This window comes from Cynocephalus volans, chromosome 8, assembly GCF_027409185.1.
Source record: "Cynocephalus volans isolate mCynVol1 chromosome 8, mCynVol1.pri, whole genome shotgun sequence".
NCBI classification, from domain to species: Eukaryota; Metazoa; Chordata; class Mammalia; order Dermoptera; family Cynocephalidae; genus Cynocephalus; species Cynocephalus volans.
Window position 1 is genome coordinate 144,014,695 of NC_084467.1, and position 22,560 is coordinate 144,037,254.

The window sequence follows — 22,560 nt, forward strand, 5'->3', positions numbered from 1 at the left end:
CCTTCCACCATCATCAAAGCTAGCAATGGTGGATCCAGTTCCTCTCACATTTTGAATCTCTCCTCCTTCCTGTCTTATATCCTCGGACTGCAACCAGAAAATATTTTCAGCTTTTAAGGACTCATGATTAGACTGGGCCCAACTGGATAATCCAGGACACTCTCCCCACCTCAAGGTCCTTAATCTCACTTGCATCAGCAGAGTTATTTTTATCATGTAAGTGAACACAGTCACAGGTTTCAGCGATTAGGGTGTGAACCTTTGAAGAGGGGTGCATTATTCTGTCTACAGCAACCCTCATTCCCAGACCCCATTAAACTGGGGTCTAATGGAATACTCTTCTCAGTTTGGGAAGCACTACCCCAGGAGCATCAAAAGGGCTGAATTCTAGACAGGAAAACAACCAATTCTTTAGGGCAATGACAACAGCCAGAGCACAGGTGAGCACAAAGCCAGGTAGAGTTTGGATTCCTCCTTGTGGTTGGGGACTGGGGTGCAGAATACGTGTAAGGCATGACTGGGTTTCAGTGAAATATTTCACCTTCCTGCTTAAATAGAAGTATACATCAGGTGGATTTTCTGATTGGGCTGGTGTGTCAAGAACTGCCTGTAGTGCCTGAAGGGAGAGAGAGGGACATCTACTGCACTAGGTGCTTTTTATAGTCTTCTCTGATAACAGTCATGCTGCCTTGTGAAGGTGAACCCTACGTCTGAACCTCTGAGTGCTGGATTCATTTGGTGTCCCACTCAGATTCCTTTACCTGTCTGGTGTGCTCATCAACCTAGGACAAAGATCAGAAGGAATGGCTACATGTTTGCTGTGGTTGGGAAGGTTTGGAAGGAGTACAGAGGTAATGAGCCAACAGCTCACAGCTTCTCCCTTCTCTGGAAATTACCCTTACAGCTGATGGGAGCTGCCTCTGCTGGGTGGTTGTCCCCCAATCACCCCTCACCCCAACACACACACACACACACACACACATCCCCCAATCACCCCTCACCCCAACACACACACACACACACACACACACACACACACACACACACACACACACACACACACACACACACACACACACACACACACCACAGAAAGCCTGTGATATCGTTAATGCTCCAGAACGCTCTGTGCTCTGTGGTTCAAATCTGATTTTTTCTGAGACCGCATTCTTGCTCCACTCTTTCCCCTTCATTTCCTGCTTCCCTTCCTCCCTCCTGAGTTCTTCCTGAATAAATCAACAAATCGTGTATCTTCAAAACTCTGCCTCATGTTCTGTTTCTAAGAACTGATCTAAATTTTCATGGCTCCCTAATTCCAAAGCCCTTGCTTTCTGTAGGCACCTGGCCTAGACTTAGACAAGCACTGAGGAAAAAGGCTGGAGAAAATGTTCAAGACACACCTGGGATATGCTCCCTTCTATGTATGTCTTTGAAATAAATCAAAATAATTTTGTTTGTTTGCAGAAGTGGCAGGGAAATTTGATGCCTGATTCTAAAGACACGTCTGTGGAAAGGGATGAGAAGTGAGAGCTGAGAATTAAAGTTTAAATAGGATGGTCCATTCCATGGTAAGCTTCTTGGGGGTGGGAAGCATGTCCATTGCATTCACTGCTGTATGCCAGTGCTTAGCACAATAGATGGCGCAGGGCAAAACTCCAGCTTGCTGAACAAGTAAGCAGATAAAGCAGAAAGAAGCAATAGGAGGTGAGGTCTCTGAGAGTCAGGAGGGTCAGCTGTGAGAAAGTTGGGGAAAGAGGATCTGTTCTCAATGACACATGTTCTTTTGCACCCTTCTAAGCTCTTCTGTGATAGCCTCATTTCGGGAATGTTCCCAGGAATTTGCAGACACAGGTCCTCCTCCAAAAAAGTGGCACTTCCAGCCAGCCCTTATTTCCACTACACTCGGGAGGGAGTCCAGCGGCCTTCTTTTAAACCTAGAATACATCCTCCCTTTAAGAGGCCTAGTGGACCCCAAGGTTAGACTTAAATTATTTTTATTCATATGCTATTCAAATCAGTGTAATATGAAACCAGGTATTAACTCATTCTACTGTACTGCTTATGTAACACTAACAAATTTATGATTTAATTATCAAAAAAGTCTTAAAACCAGTAAAATGATAGTTAATAACACTGATGAAGTACGACATAATATTGTTTTGCTAAAATGAAACCTCTGTTCACACACTATATGGAACTGACTGTCCAAGGCCACGCTTTTTGGAAATCAGCCCAACCACAGTACCACATGCCTGGTGCAAACATCCTCTATCATGTCTTAGCTTTTCTCTGTCCAAACTACTTCTAAACCTTCCTTTGTATAAAATGCACCTTGCTGGGGTTTTTTTTAGCTTTCAGCAGATGTAAACACATTTATATGTTAAGCCCACCTCTCTTCTTTCTCCTTCTGCCATACTTGTGCATTTGGCTATACACAGCAGAAAATGAAATTAATCTTCTTTACCTCCTCCATTGCATATCCAACCATCACACATATTCGTTCATCAATGTACAGAACAACCAATCAGCAACATTTACTGAGTGCCTGTTATAGCTACCTCTTGACTTCACAAGAACTGTGCAAATAGACAGTGTTATTAATATGATTGCTCTTATGATTCTCATTTTAAAAATGAGAAATCTGGAGTTCAGTAAGTTCAGGACACAATCATGTCTGAGGTGGGTTTCTCACCCAGTTCTGTCAACTTCAGATCCCACATTCTTGCCCCTTGCTGTATCTACAGGTTATTGAAAGGTGACGACACATGGTAGGTGCTCAAGAAATGTTTTTGAATGAACACATGAACAATGAACCATTTCCATGAAACCAGCCTAGCTCGACTCACAGGCTGCTGGAGCTGGTCTCCCCTGTAGGCAGCAAGGCCCAGGAGAGCAGAAACTAAGGGTCAACTCACCTCAGAATCCCTCATCATGCCTGGCACACAGTAAGTGCCCAAATATGTATTATGTTGAATTGATTTGAACTCTCCCCATGGCCCATGATGTGAACTTTTTTCAAGGCTAATTTAGAATTAGAACAGAGACCTTAAGAAAGAGAGTGCGTTTCCGATGACAGGAGCCACCAGCCAGCTTTGGTCACTGGAATGGGAAGTTTTGGCTCCCTCCTCCTGAGGCTGGACTCCAAGCCCTGCTAGGTAATGCTGGGAAAAGCGTGTGACTCAGACAGCAGCAAAACCACACAGCGGCATGCCAAGTTCAGAGTCACTGAAGCAAGTAGTGTAAATGATGAAATTTAAAAGACAGAGGCCTTTTTAGAAAAAGCCAGGGTACCCAGAAGTGACAGACAGCATTGAAAGCTGGGTTTAGGTGGAAATGACGAGCATCTTCCCCCTCCTCCTTGCAGGAGGTCCTTGGTGAGTGGCTTATAAAATGCCCTTTTAAGTCCCTGAAGGAGCTGCCTGCCGCATCAGCGAAGGCTGGGAAGCTCCTCACGGTCATTTGTAACATGACTGATGTTCTCACACTCTTTCTGCCAAGGCTGCTCCTCATGTCAAACAGAATGGACCGGGGGCTCCACAGTTCATTGTGTTTTACATTCCCCCCTCTTTACTGCTCTCGATTTTCACTCTTCCAAAATGACCAGGCTCTGGCTCTCCCTCGTTCAGCAGTACGAGTTCCTCCCTCCCAGACTGTTCACAGCTTCCTCTCCAGCCAGGGAAGGGCCCGCCACTGCTGGCGTGCAGGGTGCTTGGCTGGCCCTGGGTTCTGTCCTCACCCACTTACCTGTGTGAGAGGGGCAGGGCTCATGCCCTTCTAAAGGAACCCAAGCGCCATGTCTGCTCAATCCCCAAATGTCTGCCAGACGGCAAGGTGTTTTCAGTGACTGCACTGACTGGCACTTGTCAAACGCTGGGACGTCTTTCCATGCACCACCTGAGAGGGGGTGGAGAGAGGAGAGAAACTGACACACCGTCCTTGCCGGACATCGGACTGGGTGCGCGGTGGACAGCAGCCCACAGCAGTGCCACTTCCCTGGCTCCAGGTTCCACAGGCTCTTCACTCAAGAGCGCGGGACGGGCTTCAGGGTCTCCTGTGAAGAAACTCATAAACGGCATTTGTAAAGTTTCCTTCCTCAGCTCTTCTCAGATATGCTTCAGTTCAAAACGCAGATTTCATTCATCCCAGCTTTTCCAGGACGCTTCCAATTTCATGCAGTGCTATAATTTTTAATAAATTCGCTTAGATACGTTTGTGACTGAGTATGATTTCATACCATTTTAAGGCATTTCATGTACACAGATTCAGGAATCTGAAGAAAAAACTTTTTAGTCAAATGCCATACCCTGATTTTTGAATCAGGCGTAATGTTCACTATGATATGTTATAGACCTGGGGTGCACATCAGAGAGGAAATGCATTTGCTAATTCAAAAATCACTTCTTAAAAATAATTCTTTTGAATAGCTCTTCTTAAAAACATAGTTCTTTTTTAATCTGGCTTTTTTTTGGGGGGGGGACAAAGGTCTCGGTTTAAGGCACCCCCATTGCAGGAACAGCCCCCAAATCTTCCAGCTTTCTCCAGACAGATTCTTGACCGTGTGGTTTCAACCTCCCCCCAGACTGAAAATCAGGGCGCTTTTCTCAATCCTGTAGCTACAGCTGCTCCCACCCTGAGTGAAGAAAGAAGCTGGATTCTACGTCTTGGGCACCAAAGAGAAAGGCCTGCCCTTCCCCAGAGGGCCCTCTGGACTGGCTCCCCTCCGTCTCCGTGGATGGCCCACTCTTTCCAAACCACTGAGTCATTTCCTCTCAGGGACTCTCCCACCAAAACCTTCCTGTTTGCTTTAGCTGTGGAGCTCCTCTCTGAGTTACTGTTTCCTTCCCCATCCCCACTGAGCTGTAATTCATGGCCCAGCACCTTGCAGCAACCCCTCCCATCTCTGGGCTGGAGTCTCTACAGTCTACATATTTGTACAAAGTGCCAGAGTTCCTAAAGCTGTGGGGAAATGGAGGATAGCACTGCTTTTCTGCAAGGTAGTGCTCAAAGGAGAAATTGGGAAGATGAGTGTCGGGCACCCGCGGGAAAACCCTCCTGCCAACAGCCTGTCCCAGAGCAGTCTGGGAGGGCAGCTGGGAATACTAAGCTTTGATTAACGTTCTCTGAGCTGCTCGACTCTGAGCAGCTGCTGAGTCCCCTGGAAGACGGCTGTGGTCTCCTCCAAGCTCTGGTTTGGAGTGTCCTGTGCACACCTGAGACCTGCTGACCCCAGGGATAGTTGCTGTGTGGTTAGTGGCATCGAGGCAGGACTCTGTGGGATGGGAGAAGACACTGGGGCTCTTTGGCTCAGTGTTGGGGTGAAGAGAGGACAGAAAGAAAAGACATGATCATAGTCAACATGGCACTTTAATTCCTCCATCGGGCTTATTTTTCAGGGAGGAAGTTCTCTGTTCCAGCACAGAGAACTGATGTGTCTTTCTCATAGCAGGCACAGTCTCAGAATATGCCAGCCCTTCTCTAAATAGATTCTTGATCAAATGAAATGTGTGGGCCGCACTGAGCACAGTGCCCTTTTTGCCCTGTGGGTATTTGGTAAGTGTTTGTTGAAGCTAGTTCAAGTGAAGTTCAAAAACAATCCGTGGCAGTAAGACAGACTGCAAACTCTTCTTCTGCCGACTCAAAGTGTCCATTAGCTGTTCACTTTATCAGGCTGGTTGGCCTTACGAAAAGCCCTTGGGAGATACTCCAGAGTGACGGGTCTTTGGCCACCCCTTAAATCCCATCACGTTGGCAGGCCCTGCCCCAGTGCTGTGCGGGGCCCACGCGTCTGACACCTGCTAATGAGCCGTGCAGCAGTCCCAACTGCAGCCCACTGCCACTTGGGAAAGTTGCTTCCAAAGTACAAAGGTACTTGGAAAAGTTCGCGGAAAGATCTGTATTACCTATTTTTCCGCGAACTTTTTGCAGTGGCCTTGTATACCTGCAAGTGCTAATCCTCACCGGCGTTGTGTGCTCTGGTCCTGGCCCCTGCCCTGATGACTCAGCCCTCCAGGAGCCTCATCTGCCTCCTGTGCTCTCCACCCGTCCGCTCCTCTGTGAACTCCTGGGTCCTGTGCGGTGAGTCATCCTTCCGTCTCCGCTTAGATTTTCAATCTTTCCGTCCCCACTGGCCTTTTCCCATGAGTCTACAAATTGCTTAATTCCCCCATTTCCAACCCACTCGTCCCGCTGCCTGCTTCCTAGGTCCTTCTCTTTATGCCCTCCCGGAGGCGCCACGCACGCTGTATTCTGGGTAAAGGAGCAGCGTTCCAGAAGTTTTCCATTATGTAGAACGCAAGCTGAGCGACAAGTCCCCTCCTTGTGCAAAGATGGGTCCCCGCGCCCCCCTCCAGTCACTGCCTGCGTCTCTCCTTCCCTCCACTGTCAGCTTCTTGCAGGAGCAGCCTCTTGTTCCTCGCCGCTCCATGGGAAAGTCTCCGTGGACTTCTTGCCAGAACGTCCAGGGGCCCCTTTAATCTTCACGCTGCTTGCCCGGAGCAGCTGAGACACGTGGCTGTCCCCTTCTGCGAACACTCTCCTCCCGGCTTTCCTGCTGCTGCTGTTCTCTCCTGGCTCCTCTTCCGTCTCTGGCCGGCTCTCCTTCTGCAGTCTTCTCCCTGAAATCTCGATGGTTCTAAAAGCTGTTTCCCCAGCCTTCTTTTTATTCCTATGCCCTCCCCGGGCAATTTCATTTACTCCCCTGGCTTTGATTACAACTCCTACACGGATAACTTCTCTTTCTTTCTTTTTAAATTAAAAACCTCTTATAATCACAAAGCAGCATATGTACAGATACACAAAAATAATAAGAAAAGTGAAATACACGATTCCCACCATCCAGAGGAGACCGTTGTTAATATCTTATTGTATCTTTCCCAAATATTTATGCAGTGTTTTAGTCTGTTTTGTGTGGCTATAACAGAATTACCTGAGACTGGGTAATTTATAAGGAAAGAGGTTTATTTGGCTTACGATTCTGGGACAGCTGCATCTGGCATGAGCCTCAGGCTGCTTCTACTCATGGCGGAAAAGTGGCAGGCAGCTGGCAGGTACAAGCAGATCACACGGTGAGAGGGAGCAAGAGAGAGAGAGAAGGTGCCAGGGTCTTTTTAAGCAAGGAGCTCTCACGGGAACTAATCCAGCGAGAACTCACTCATTAATCCCCCCTCCCCCAGGGACAGCATTAATCCATTCATGAGGGATCCGCCCCCATGACTCAATCAGTTTCCAACACTGCTACGTTGTGGATCAGATTTCGACATGAGTTTTGGAGGGGACAACACATCCAGACTCCATCATGCATATATACATATACACACAGACACCTATCTTTTTACAAAATGAGAACAGTACTGTTTTGTAAATTGTTTTTTTTTTTTCTTCAGTTAACGATCTGAAACTTTCCATTTCAATATGTGTCAGTATGCTTTATCTAGAACCCAGTCTATGTTTAATTACCTAAATCATCCCCAAAATGTCCTTGTAGCTGATTTGTCCAATTAGAAACCAATCCAGGCCTATACATTACATGGATATATCTTAAGCCCTTGTGCCCAGCATAGACATGACAGTGTGCTTGGTAAATGAATTTGGCCTAAATGGATTTGGCCAGTTAGCCCATAGAACAACCCGCCTCCTAGATTTGACTAGTTGCTTCCTTGTGCCTTCATTTAGCTTAATCTCTAAACCTCTCATTTCTTATAAACTTAAAATGCAAAGGCATGATGGATTCCATGCCAACCTTGTTAACTAGGTTATGTCACAGGAGATGTGTACTTCATATTGTATTTTGTCATGAGATACATATTTTATGGTTGACCCACGATTAGGGATCAAAGCATTGACCAATCATTTAAGACAATCAACAGTCTTACCCTTCCGTGGTAGTGTTATGTTTTCCCCCCTTGTGACCCAAAATTAATCTGTTTGGTGTTATTGGGGCAATATATAAATGTCCAATTCCCCCTCGACAGTATACTAATGCCTTTAACATCAGTTTTTACTTGTTGCTTAAGTCAATAATTTTAGTTAAGAGTTTAGAGTGATTATCAGTCAGGGTTCCTGGTTAAGTATATTTTTATATTAAAAAAGAACTATTTACTTAGGTGTGGCAGTGCCGAGGGAAATATTACCAAACCTAGTCCTTAAGAGGCAGGAGGAAGGAGGCTGCTCTTGCTGCCTGGGGCTAGCTGCAGCCCTGGGAGCGCTGCTGCCAACAGGAGGTGTGGCTGTTAACAGAGGAACGCAGTCATACCCAAACCATGACCTGGCAGGGCACTCAAATGAAACTTTTCAGAAAACTTCGTTCTCTTTCTTTCCTGAAGGACAGTTGCAGGACAAGGAAGGTTAGACATCTGGTATTGGAGACAACTATGCTTTTTTATTGGCTGTCTGTGCATCAATTTTACTACTGACATTTGCAGGCATTGGAAAAAACAGGAGAAATAAGGTGGACACCACTGTCAAGGACGATTGGCCTCTGCATGCCAAAGCACAGGTGGGGGCAGTGTGCTGGCATTTGCAATGGATAATTGTATTTGTTAACAGGTCTTGGCCAAAGCTATTTTGTCTCCTTGCAAGATGTAATGAAAAACAATATTAGTCTCAAGGAAACATATCCTCTCCCCTGAATAATTATTTGCCTTGATCTGCATTTAAAAGTATACATGCATAGAGGAGGGGAAGTTAGTATCACCAGCCGTTCACCACCCTGGGGGGAGTATGTTCTCCTGGTGCTAAGTATTAATGAAACTTCTGGCGGAGTGATTGTCAGGTGCCCTTAGATAATTTTTCTCAGCATGGGAATAACACACTGCTTTTCACTCACTACAGGTTAAAAGAAATAGAACTGATAACGTGTATTATGTAATTCGACCAAGGCTTGGAGACAGAAACATGCTGGTTTCATGACTAAGGTTTCTTCTAGCTGACAAGCAACTTGAGAGTGTCCTTTGATTACCTGGGATGCCAACGGTGTGGGACCGAGAGGGAGAAGATTAGACGGAAGGCTGACGTGTCACTCACCAACTGGGTGGTCCTGAGTATGTTATTCAATCTTCCCAAACCGGTGTTTACATTCATAAAACAGCGATATCATCATGCCACTGGTTACAGGAGAACGGGCTTTGGGAGGCAAAGTGAACAAGAATGGGTTCTGGAGTCAGAAAGACCAGAGTTCAAAACCTAGGTGATGCTGGTTACACGAAATGAGGCAATGTCACCTGGCCCATAAGCCTCGGTTTCTTCACCTATAAAACAAGGACAGTGTTAGAATTTACCTCATGGGCTGTTTTAAAGATTCAGTACTGAAAAGCACTTAACACGGTGCTGGCAATGACTAAGCACTCAACGCTTTGTTAGTGTTAGTAGCTGTTCTGTGGGAGGCAGGATTCTAAAACGACCCGCAATATTCCCACTCCTGGTGCTCATGTCCTGCGTAGTCCCTTTGAGTGTGAATGGAACCTGTGAATCCAATGAGCTATGACTTTTGTGGTGATATGACATCACATAGCAAAAGGGAGCTGACCCGGGGTGGACCCGACCTAATCAGGTGAGCCCTTCAAAAACAGAGAGCTTTCTCTGGTAGAGAAAGTCAGAGAGGTGTGCTCCTGCCAGCCTGGGGAAAGCAAACAGCCATGCTGCAAACGGCCTGTGGGGACCATGTGGTCAGGAACTCCTGTGGCCTCCAGGAGCTGAGTGTGAGCCCCAGCTGGCAAGAAAAGGGGAACGCATGCCTACAACCACCAGGAACTGAATTCTGCCGACAACCTGAAGGAACATGGAAGAGGACCTTGAGTGTCAGATGAGAACTGCACACAACCAGTGCCTTGATTGGAGCCTTGTGAGACCCTGAGCAGAGGATCCAGCTACACTGTGCTCAGACTCCCGAGCCACAGAGTTTGTGGTAATTTATTCACAGAAATAGAAGACTAATTATGCTGTCTAGAGTTAATCAACACTTTTTCTGTTGCTCTTTCTATGTCTATTGCTGTTCCTAATTGCTCTTGTCTAATGCAATACTTGGCTGCATAAATCACAACAGTGCAGGAATTACAGGAGGTACTGTTCTTCAGTGCAACCCCCCTGTCTTCTACTGCTCATGGGTTGGTGATGGTCATGGGAGGAGCAGTTCATAGAAGTCTGTGGCTTTAGAAAGCAACAAAAATATCATTGGAGCTGAGTCTTTCCTGGAAGACAACTCATTATGCAAAAGCCTTTTTCTTTTTGGTTGTATCCTATTTGACTACAAAGGACTTGTCTGAACCTGAGGCCAGACTTAGCCAAATCATCTGCTGAAGAGTTTCAGGTCTTCACTGAGTTTATAGTATGTTGGGAAAAGCAGGCCTTAAACAATTAATTACACAGACATAGAATTATAAACTGTGGGGGTGGGGTCGCGCAGGCGGCGGGGGCGGGGCTCTGCCGGGCTGCAGCCGTCGCCGGGGCTCATTGTGCAGCCGGCGGCGCCCTGTGCGGCAGGGCCCTGGACCGGCGCGGGTCCGGGGGATGGTGAGGAAGGCGCGACTGCGCCTCGTGTCTGCCGTCAACCGCGGGAGGATGAAGCTGCTGCTGGGCATCGCCCTGCTCGCCTACGTCGCCTCTGTTTGGGGAAACTTCGTTAATATGAGGTCTATCCAGGAAGACAGTGAACTAAAAATCGAAAGCAAGATTGAAGAGAATGTTGAGCCACTAAGAGAGAGCATCAGAGATTTGGAAAAAAGCTTCACCCAGAAATACCCGCCGGTAAAGTTTTTATCAGAAAAGGATCGTAGGAGAATTTTGAACTGGAGGCGCGGGGTTCGTGGGCTCCCATCTCACTGACAAGCTCATGATGCATGGCCACGAGGTGACTGTGGTGGACAACTTCTTCACAGGCAGGAGGAGGAACGTGGAGCACTGGCTCGGCCATGAGAACTTTGAGCTGATCAGTCACGATGTGCTGGAGCCCCTGTACACCGAAGTCGACCAGATTTACCATCTGGCATCTCCAGCCTGTCCTCCAAACGACACGTACAATCCTATCAAGACGTTAAAGACCAATACAATCGGGACGCCGAACTGTGGGGCTGGCCAAGCGAGTCGGTGCCCGTGTGCTCCTGGCCTCCACGTCGGAGGTGTCTGGAGATCCTAAGTCCACCCTCAGAGCGAGGACTACTGGGGCCACGTGAACCCCACAGGCCCCCGGGCCTGCTATGACGAAGGCAAGCGAGTGGCAGAGACCATGTGCTGTGCGACACGAAGCAGGAAGGCGTGGAAGTGCGAGTGGCCAGAATCTTCAACACCTCTGGGCCGCGCGTGCACATGAACGACGGGCGGGTGGTCGGTCAGCAACTTCATCCTGCAGGCGCCCAGGGCAGCCGCTCACGGTGTCCGGATCGGGGTCTCAGACCGGGGCGTTCCAGTACGTCAGCGACCTGGTGAACGGCCTGGTGGCTCTCACGAACGGCAACGTCAGCAGCCCCGTCAGCCGGGGGAACCCAGAAGCACACACAGTCCTAGAATTTGCTCAGTTAATTAAGAACCTTGTTGGTAGCACAAGTGAAATCCAGTTTCTCTCTGAAGCCCAGGACGACCCACAGAAAAGAAAACCAGACATAAAAAAGCGAAGCTGATGCTAGGACGGGAGCCTGTGGTCCCCGGAGGAAGGTCTGAACCAAGCCATTCGCTACTTCCGTAAAGAACCCGAGGACCAGGCAAATGACCAGTACACCCCCAACCAAAGCCTGCCAGGATGAAAAAGGACGGGCCCGCCACGACGGAACCCTCACGCGCAGGGCACGGGCTCCCTGTTTTACACTCGACGGGGTGTATTTTTTGTTTTTGTTTCTTAAAAAAGACTTAAAACTGTTGTCATGAAGAACAAACTGGAATTTCATTCTGAGGCTTGCTTTAATGAAATGGATGTGCCTAAAACTCCCCTCAAAAAACTGCAGATTTTGCCTTGCACTTTTTGAATCTTTTTACGTAAAATAGCGTAGATGCATCTCAGCATATTTTCAAGTTTTTCACCTTGCTGTGAGAACTTAGGTCGTGACTGTCATTGACAGTTTTATTTACTGGTTTCTTTGTGAAGCTGAAGAGGAACATTAAATGAGATGAAAAATACTGATTTTATTTATGAAAGTAGGTACTTATGAGACATTATACTATGCATAAAGAAAAAAGAACCTAGCAGTATTGTCAAGCAGGTGGTGCCCCGGCATTTATTTTCGGGCAGATAAAAGAATTCTGTTTGAGAGGTTTATGTTTCTTTTTTCTAACTCAGAATTTTTCCAAGGTCTAGTTTTTAGTTACGAACTTGACTTTGAAATATCTCTGTTGGTTATCATGATCAAGTATATTTGAAATCACTACTGTGTTGTGCTGCATATTTGGGGTGGGGGGGATAAAGATAACATATTCTTGGTTAACCATGGTTAAATATGCTATTTTAATAAAATATTGAAACTCAAAAAAAAAAAAAAAGAATTATAAACTGTGTGGTGTGTGTTAAAGAAAAAGTAGACTATCAGAGAATCTTGAGCCTGGGGGTTCAGGGAAGACTTTCCCGAGGAAATGACCCTTGGGATGAGATCAGAAGGACAGGAAGGAGCTGGCCAGGCTGCGGGATGATGCAGGGCTCTGCAGAAGCCTCGGTCCAGTGCTCACTTTCCGCAGAGTGCATGACTCATTGGGTCATCTGGGACACTATCATCTGGTATAGACCTGCTTTCAGAAGCGTTTGTGTGTGGTTTTGGAAGTAAGTTGGAAGGGGAAGGGAACTATAGTGACAAAGCAAGAGGAATCTATTATAATCATTTAATGAATCCTCTCCCCTCCAGTTTTCTACCTAAATGAGGAAGCCAGGCAAAAAAAAAAAAAAAAAAAAAATTCATATTAAAAAATTCATATTAAGAGTAAAACCAATAAGTAAAATGATGCCAGATCAGTCAATTTTTTTTTCCCTTTCCACCCGTGCTAGTATTCTGAATTACTAAAAAAGTCATATGGCAGAATAAACAGAGTTACTTGTCAAGCTAATTAGCCATAGACTGTTTCCTAAGTGGCCATAAAATGGCAGATATCTTTATATATATAGTGAAACAAAGTATGTGTATTAAACTTAAAATTAATTGAGATTGTTACAGTGATGGTCCTTTTTTATCTTTGCACGCATAACTCTTCAAAATAATATATATTCTCATCAAGGGCTTCAGAGAAGCACTGGCCTTTTTCTTGACAGGTAGTGTGTATTTTGGCACCAGATTATTGGATGGAAAAATACAGGCATTTTCCAAGCCCTAAACACAGCATGTGCCATGTATTAGTTTGGATTTCTTCCCTAACTATCATCACATCAATATGCTGTGGTTTTTCTAACGCAAAATCTATCCAAATCTGTCTTTGGACTCTGAATCCAGGAAGCCTGGGTTTTATCACTGGGTTGGTCACAGATGCACTGAAAATGGGCAAGTCACTTCCATCTTCGTCTGAACTTCTCCGTCTGGCAAAGGTCGATTCTGACACTCGCCGTAGATAATGTTTGCAGACTGTTTGCCGGCCCTGGCTGGTGGGCAGCACGTAATTGCAAACTGTTGCATCATTGTTTTCCTGTCCTAAAAACTCTCCTCTTTCCTTAGAAACTAATTTTAAATTAAAAATATCACTTTTAACGTATGGACACATGGCAATAAAAATTCAGTTGGCACAGGAGAGCAATTTTTTTTTAAAAAAGGAAAGGTTTTTCTCCATGGCATTCCCGAAAGGTAATAGCTTAAATTTCTTTCTATTTTGAATCCTTCTGAGGCCATTCTCCACAAAAATAATTTACTAGCCCTTTATTTCTTATGTATCACCTTTAAGTGTATCTGTTGCTCTCCCTAAGGAAAGATGAGACTCTTGGCTCACTTACACTTCCCCCTGAACAAGGACTGCCAGCTGTATTTTATTTTGTTACCACTTTGATGGATACTTCTATAGCTTTCCACGATACATTCAACCTTGCATTTCTTGATTCATCCTTTTTTAGACAGTATCTCTTGACTTCCCTTTAAGACAATGAGGAAATTAACAGTCCTGACTTCCCATCCCCCTCTCCTCCCCCCACGGCCACTCCCAATGTCACAGCTTCAGTTCATATAGTTAATTTTACATTGTCAAATTTTATAGAATTGATACTTGATTTTTCTGTGTGTCGGCTGTTTGTTAAGTATAAACATAGCCAGAATGTATAATATTTTAGTTAAAAGTATATTATTCATTATATAATCAATTCCATTCATTTCAAATAAAAGCTATTTATTGATTACATACTCTGTGCCAGGCACTGTTCTAAGAGATAGGGTTACATCAATGAACACAGCAGCCAAAGCATCCCTGCGGTCATAGAGCTTAGGTTTAACATATGTTTAGACTCATAGAAAGTGTTGCTACTCCACGTTTTTTAACCTGTGCCAATAGGAAAGAAATGTACACACCCAAACTGGGAGGAGGAGGAGGAAGTAGAGAAAGCAGGGCACAGAATTTTTATCATGTATTATTATAATGTGCCTTGACTTTCTCGCTAAGTTAATGCAGAATCGTCAGCATTTTACAGGAGATTTATTTTCCTGTTGAAGGTATTCTTTCCAGAGCCTCCTGACTTGCTAATATAACTTGAGTTGTTAGCTTTTAAAACCTGTTTTTTAATATCATCTTGCTGAAGGTTTTTTTGGATGTGTTTACCATGGGGATTTTTTAGTTTTTGTTTTTTCTAGTTTTACTTTGTATTGAGCATCTGGGTTTGGTTGTTTCTTGAATTCCAGGTCTTTCTCTTTCTTTTATCTTACTGAAATAAATTATTGGGAAATACATTGTATTCAAATAAGGGCTTTTTAAAAACCCTTTTAGTCTTCCATTTGGTTGATAGTTTTTGCTGGGAATAGAATTGTTAAAAATCAATTTCCATTAGAACTCTGAAGGTATTCTCTCATGTTCCAGTGAAAAAATCTGATGCCAACCTGATTTTTGCATCACTGGGGCTAATTTTTCCTGCCCACCCACCACCCCACAAACATTAAGTATTCTTTTCTTTAGCCTTGACAAAAGAAATTTCACAAGAGTATATTTAAATGTGAGTCTTTTTAAAAAATTAATTTCTCTGGGTACCTTATAGGAGCCTGTTTTTATAAAATTCTTATCATTCTTCAGCTGTGGAAAAATCTCCTCCTCTCTTTTTTTCTTGGATAATGACAAATTACTAACCTTTTGGAAATCATAGTAGATTGGGTAGATTTGGGCCCTCTTATGTTGTTTTTCCACATTCCTTCACTTTTCCTCACACTTTATCTTTCTGATTTTTTGTTCTATGTTCTGGGCGATTTAATGAACTGTTTGATCCAGTCTTTCTATTGAATTTTTTATTTTGACCATGATGTTTTCAATTTCCGTAAATTCTTTCTTGTTCTTGAACAGCAGCCTTTTCTTGTTTTATGGATACAGTATCTTATTCATTTAAAATTCCCTTCTCTTCCTTGAATCATCCGTTTCCTTTGTGTCCCTTGCTCTGTTGTCCATCTTATCTTTTGTGCCAATAGCTTTCCCCCCATGTGTGAATGAAGGATTGGACTGACTGCCACGGGTAGCTGATGTGGGCTGCCTCTGCCTTTTAGGGCCTGTTCATGGATGAGAATGCTGGCCTTATGACCTGGGTGTAAGGTCAGGGCCCTGGCCCTCAAGCTTTACTTCAGGGCAGCTGGGCCCCAGTACTAGAAAAAGAGGGTCTGCTCTGAGGAGCCAGTCCCCACTCTGCAAGCCCTGGACCCTCTAAAGGGTAGTTTCTGGTTCCAGCCTGAGGGTAACACTCCCTCGGTATTCTAGAAGCTAGGTGAGAGAAGGCGCGGCCAGTCTACCCAGCCATCCTGTAATCAGGTCTCCAATCAAGCCCCCACCTCTGGCTCACCTCTGGCTCTGTCTCTTATATCTACTGATTCCAGGCTCTCGCCTTGTGAAATGTTCTCAACTTTTTGCAATCTTCTTCTGTGCATGTTCTGAGCTGTGTCTCTCTTTCTCTCCCTGACTTTTCTCTAGTAAAACTCACCTATCTTCCATTCCAGATGTTACTAAAAATCTTTCACCCCTTCATGTACTCACCTCCTATTTTCAGTATATATGAACTTATTCTTGACTTACCACTTTTCTGTCATTTTAAAAGATTTCAAGGAAAATAGACATGTATGTCCTGCCCAGCATCTTGTATCAGAATCTGTTTTCTTTCTCCATTAAGACACTTAGAATATCACTTTAAATTGTGTCCTAATCATGTTGTTTTTTAACAAATATTAAAAAGAGACTGTTCCTAACCTTTTGTCTTGAGGAAATTGGTGGTTATTTTTGACTTAGTTTCTATCATAGCAAAATCTAGTCCAATTATTGATTTAAATATATTATCTCAGTAACTGTGTTCAAGTTATGGCATGTGCCCAGCATTGAGAATTGGGGGTTAGGCAAGAACCTCTGTATTCTAAAAATAACATTTTTAACACACAGTGTATTTGTTCCTAAGTCAGAAACCTGAGATTGTACAGAGTTGTGGGCTTTTAACAACTCAGATGCAAGTCCTTCCTTGATTTTGGCAATGGTTTCTTAGATATGACCCCCAAAGCAAAAATAACCAAAGAAAAACTAAATTGAGCTTCATCAAAATGAAAAACTTTTATGCTCCAAGGGACACTGCTATGTGCAAATGTTTGTGTCGCTCCAAAATTTATGTTGAAATTCTAACCCTGAAGGTCATATTAGGAGGTGGTGTCTTTGGGAGGTGACTGGGCATGAAAGCAGAGCCCTCATGAATGGGACTAGTGACTTTATTAAAGAAGGCCTGAGAGAGCTCCTTCTCCCCTTCCACCGTGTGAGGTTGCAGTGAAAAGATATCCATCTGTGAGGAAGCCTCATCAGACACCAAATCCTGGGCCACCAGCCTTCAGAACTGTGAGTACTAAATTTCTGTTGTTCATAAGCTGCTGAATTTATGGTATTTTGTTATAGCATCCCAAACAGACTAAGATAGACACCATAAGGAATTGAAAAGACAATGTGCAGAATAGGACAAAATATATACAAATCATACATACAACAAGGAACTTGTATCTAGGATTTACGAAGAACTCTTTCAACTCAATAAAAAGACAAAAAATCCAATTAAAAATTGGGCAAAGGGCCATGTATTTTCTCAGACCACAATGGATTAAAACTAGAAATTGATAACAAATGAAACTCTGGAAACTATACAAACACATGGAAATTAAACAGCATTCTACTTAATGACATATGGGTCCAAAAAGAAATCAAGCAGGAAATCAAAAAATTTATTGAAACTAATGAAAAGAATGATACATCATACCAAAACCTGTGAGATATTGCAAAAGCAGTATTGAGGGGGAAATTTATTGCATTAAATGCTCACCTCAGAAGAATGGAAAGATGGCAAGTGAACAACCTAACACTTCACCTTAAAGAACTAGAAAAACAAGAACAATCCAAACCTAAAGTTAGCAGACGGAAAGAAATCATTAAGATCAGAGCAGAAGTTAATGAAATTGAAACCCAAAAAACAATACAAAAGATCAATGAATCAAAAAGTTGGTTTTTTGAAAAGATAAATAAAATTGACAAACCATTAGCATGGCTAACTGAAAAAAGAAGAGAGAAGACCCAAATAACAAAAATTAGAAATGAAACAGGCGATATTACAACTGATTCATCTGAAATACAAGGAATCATTTGAGACTACCATAAACAACTATACACCAACAAGTTTGAAAATCTGGAGGAAATGGATAAATTTCTGGACACACACAAGCTCCCAAAAAAGAGCCATGAAGACGTAGAAAATCTGAACAGACCAATAACAATAAAGGAGATTGAAGCTGTTATCAGAAGGCTCCCAACAAAGAAAAGCCCAGGACCAGATGGATTCACAGCAGAATTTTACCAAACATTCAAAGAGGAATTGACACCAATTCTTTACAAACTATTCCAAAAGATTGAAACGGACGCAAATCTCCTGAACTCTTTCTATGAAGCAAACATCATCCTGATACCAAAACCAGGTAAAGATATAACCAAAAAAGAAAACTACATCCTTGATGAATATAGATGCAAAAATCCTCACTAAAATACTAGCAAACAGAATACAGCAACACATACATAAAATTATCCACCACGATCAAGTGGGATTCATCCCAGGGATGCAAGGTTGGTTCAACATACGCAAATCAATAAATGTGATACACCATATTAATAAAGTCAAACACAAGGACCATATGATCATCTCTATAGATGCTGAAAAAGCATTTGATAAAATTCAGCACTCATTCATGACAAAGACCCTCTATAAGTTAGGTATAGAGGGAAAGTATCTCAACATAATTAAAGCCATATATGCCAAACCCACTGCCAATACCATCCTGAATGGGGAAAAGCTGAAAGCTTTTCCTTTAAGAACAGGAACTAGACAAGCATGCCCACTCTCACCACTCCTATTCAACATAGTGTTGGACGTACTAGCCAGAGCAATCAGAGAAGAGAAGGAAATAAAGGGCATCCAGATTGGAAAAGATGAAGTCAAACTGTCCCTGTTTGCAGATGACATGATCCTATATATCGAACAGCCTAAAGCCTCTACAAAAAAACTCTTGGAGGTGATAAATGTTTTCAGCACAGTATCAGGATACAAAATCAACACACAAAAATCAGTAGCATTTCTTTTCTCCAATAGTGAACATGCAGAATGAGAAATCAAGAAAGCCTGCCCATTTACAATAGCCACCCCAAAAATAAAATACTTAGGAATTGAGTTAACCAAGGAGGTGAAAAATCTCTATAATGAGAACTACAAACCACTGCTGAGAGAAATTAGAGAGGATACAAGAATATGGAAAGATATCCCATGCTCTTGGATTGGAAGAATCAACATAGCGAAAATGTCCATACTACCCAAAGTGATATACAAATTTAATGCAGTCCCCATCAAAATTCCAATGTCATTTTTCTCAGAAATGGAAAGAACTATCCAGACATTTATATGGAATAAGAAAAGACCACACATAGCCAAAGCAACGCCGAGCAAAAAAAATTAAGGTGGAGGCATAACACTACCTGACTTTAAACTATACTACAAAGCTATAATAACCAAAACAGTATGGTACTGGCATAAAAACAGACACACTGATCAATGGAATAGAATAGAGAATCCAGAAATCAACCCACACACTTACTGCCATCTGATCTTTGACAAAGGCACCAAGCCTATTCACTGGGGAAGGGACTGCCTCTTCAGCAAATGGTGCTGGGATAACTGGATATCCATATGCAGGAGAATGAAACTAGATCCATACCTCTCACCGTATACTAAAATCAACTCAAAATGGATTAAGGATTTAAATATACACCCTGAAACAGTAAAACTTCTTAAAGAAAACATAGGAGAAACACTTCAGGAATTAGGACTGGACACAGACTTCATGAATACGACCCCAAAAGCACGGGCAACCAAAGGAAAAATAAACAAATGGGATTATATCAAACTAAAAAGCTTCTGCACAGCAAAAGAAACAATTAACAGAGTGAACAGACAACCAACAGAGTGGGAGAAAATATTTGCAAAATATACATCTGACAAAGGATTAATATCCAGAATATATAAGGAACTCAAACAACTTTACAAGAAGAAAACAAGCAACCCAATTAAAAAATGGGCAAAAGAGCTAAGTAGGCATTTCTCTAAGGAAGATATACAAATGGCCAACAGACATATGAAAAAATGCTCAACATCACTCAGCATCCGGGAAATGCAAATCAAAACCACACTGAGATACCATCTAACCCAAGTTAGGATGGCTAATATCCAAAAGACTCTGAACGATAAATGCTGGCGAGGTTGCAGAGAAAAAGGAACTCTCATCCATTGTTGGTGGGACTGCAAAATGGTGTAGCCTCTATGGAAAATGGTATGGAGGTTCCTCAAACAATTGCAGATAGATCTACCATACGACCCAGCTATCCCACTGCTGGGAATATACCCAGAGGAATGGAAATCATCAAGTCGAAGTTATACCTGCTCTCCAATGTTCATCGCAGCACTCTTTACAATAGCCAAGAGTTGGAACCAGCCCAAATGTCCATCATCAGATGAGTCTATACGGAAAATGTGGTACATCTACACAATGGAATACTACTCAGCTATAAAAACGAATGAAATACTGCCATTTGCAACAACATGGATGGACCTTGAGAGAATTATATTAAGTGAAACAAGTCAGGCACAGAAAGAGAAATACCACATGTTCTCACTTATTGGTGGGAGCTAAAAATTAATATATAATTCACACACACACAGACAAAAAAACGTGGGGGGGGAGAAGATATTACAACCACAATTACTTGAAGTTGATATGACAAGCAAACAGAGTGGACATTGTTGGGGGGTGGGGGGGAGGGAGGGAGGTTTTGGTAAGGGGCAACAATAATCAGCCACAATTTATATTGACAAAATTAAAAAAAAAATTGGGCAAAAGGTCTGAATAGACATTTCTCCAAAGAAGATAAACAATGGCCAATAAGCAATGAAAATATGCTCAATGTCATTAGCCAACAGGGAAATACAAGTCAAAATCAGAATGAGATACCACTTCATACCCACTATTATGGCTAGAATTAAAAAGACAGATAGTAAAAAGAGTTGGTGAAGCTGTGGAGAAACTGAAAACCCTCGTACATTGCTGGTGGGAATATAAATGGTGCAGCCACTTTATAAAATAGTTTGGCAGTACTTCAAAATATTAAAGATAGAGTTACCATATATGATACAGAAATTCTACTTCTCGGTTTATACCCAAGAGAAATCAAAACTTACATCCACACAAAAACTTTTTTACAAAAGCTCACAGCAGCATTATTCATAGCAGCCGGAAGATGGAAACAGTGCAAATGTCCGTTAACTGATGGATAAATAAAATGTGGTATGCCCATACAAGGGGATATTATTGGCAATAAAATGGAATTACTGACACATGCTGCAATATGCCACAACATAGATGAACCTTGAAAACATGCGAATTGAAAGAAGCCAGTAACAGAAGGCCAATATTGTATGACTCCATTTGTATGAAATATACAGAATAAGCAGATCTACAGAAAGAAAATAATTTAGTGGCTCCCTACGGAGTGGATATTAGTTTTAGGAGGTAATATCTATAGGGTATAAGGTTTCTATTTGGTGATAAAAGTGTTCTAAAATTGATTGTGGTGATGTATGCACAACTCTTGAATATACTAAAATCCATTGAATTGTATAATTGAAAAAGTAAGATTGAATTTGGAGGCCGTGTTGAGTAGGGTTTAAGAATACAGTCTGGGATTAGGCTGACCTGAATTAAATTTCTGGCTTTATTATTTACCCATTGTACAGCTTTACAAAGGTACTAATACTCTCTGCACATCATTTTCCACATCTGGAAAGTACAAATAAAGATATCTGACTCAACACACACACACACACACACACACACACACACACACACAACCCTCAAAGAGACTGGAAAGTGGATGCAGGACAATGGATGCTGGTCAAAAGCTTCTCCCCTCACTCCTCTGCAGCAGCGTACACCTCAAGACTATGCACCCAGGTGCAGAGGCAGCTCTGTCCTGGTTCCATTCTGCCATCATTGCCTCAGGGGAGGGAAGACAGATAAATCCAGTGAGAAACCAACTAGTTGTCAATTTCTCTTGGCCCTTTCTTTCCCTCTGAGTTTTATCAATCCCATTCCAATATCCATAAATCCCGTCCCTCAAATATGAAAAATGGATACGGGCAGCAAAAAATTAACTTCAAAAATCTCTCACTATTTTGATGTTATTCCTAAGGTCCCAGGCGCACGGTAAGTAAGGATTGAACATTTATCAAGTACAATCTCCACGGTAGGATGAATTTCTTCACTGGATGTGGAAATTACAAGTGATACTTAGATGCTGGCTGGCTTTGGTAAAGACCAAGTGGATTAATCATTCTGGTGTAATATAAAGTCCAGTGAAACCAAGTCAGCCCAGCAATTTTAGCTGGAGAGGGAAGTGTAAACACTTCAAATACAACCAAGCAAAGAGCAGCTAATTCCAAAGTCACAGCAAACTCAGAGACCAGTTTTCCAAGAGAGTTTTATTTCAAGCCAAGTAGACCTACAATTAGAGCCCTAGTACTATAGCCTGCTGTATCTACCAATCCACAGTTATCAATACAGGACCACTCACCTAAGGGAAAAGCATTACCAACTCCCTTTTTTAACCTACTTTACTTTGATCTAAAATTGCCTCTTATTGAGAAGACTACAAGGAAGGCATGACTAACATTTGGGCAGGAAGCAAATCTGCCCTACTGCTGCAGTACCACGGTAGAACTAGCCATCAGGGATGGTTGGTTCTTAGCAAGATGGCGATGATATGGAATCATGAAATTTCCAAAGTAAAGAGAAGAATATTGAACATGATGATGATCGTACAATTATTATAGCAAACATTTATTAAAAACTTACTATGTCCACGAAGTATTTT

The 22,560-nt window shown here is 42.8% G+C and overlaps 1 pseudogene; it reads left to right on the top strand.

Annotated features, from left to right (window-relative positions):
- The first annotated feature begins 10,503 nt into the window (after positions 1 to 10,503).
- On the top strand, positions 10,504 to 12,178 carry LOC134384602 (UDP-glucuronic acid decarboxylase 1-like; annotated as a pseudogene).
- Positions 12,179 to 22,560: the final 10,382 nt, after the last annotated feature.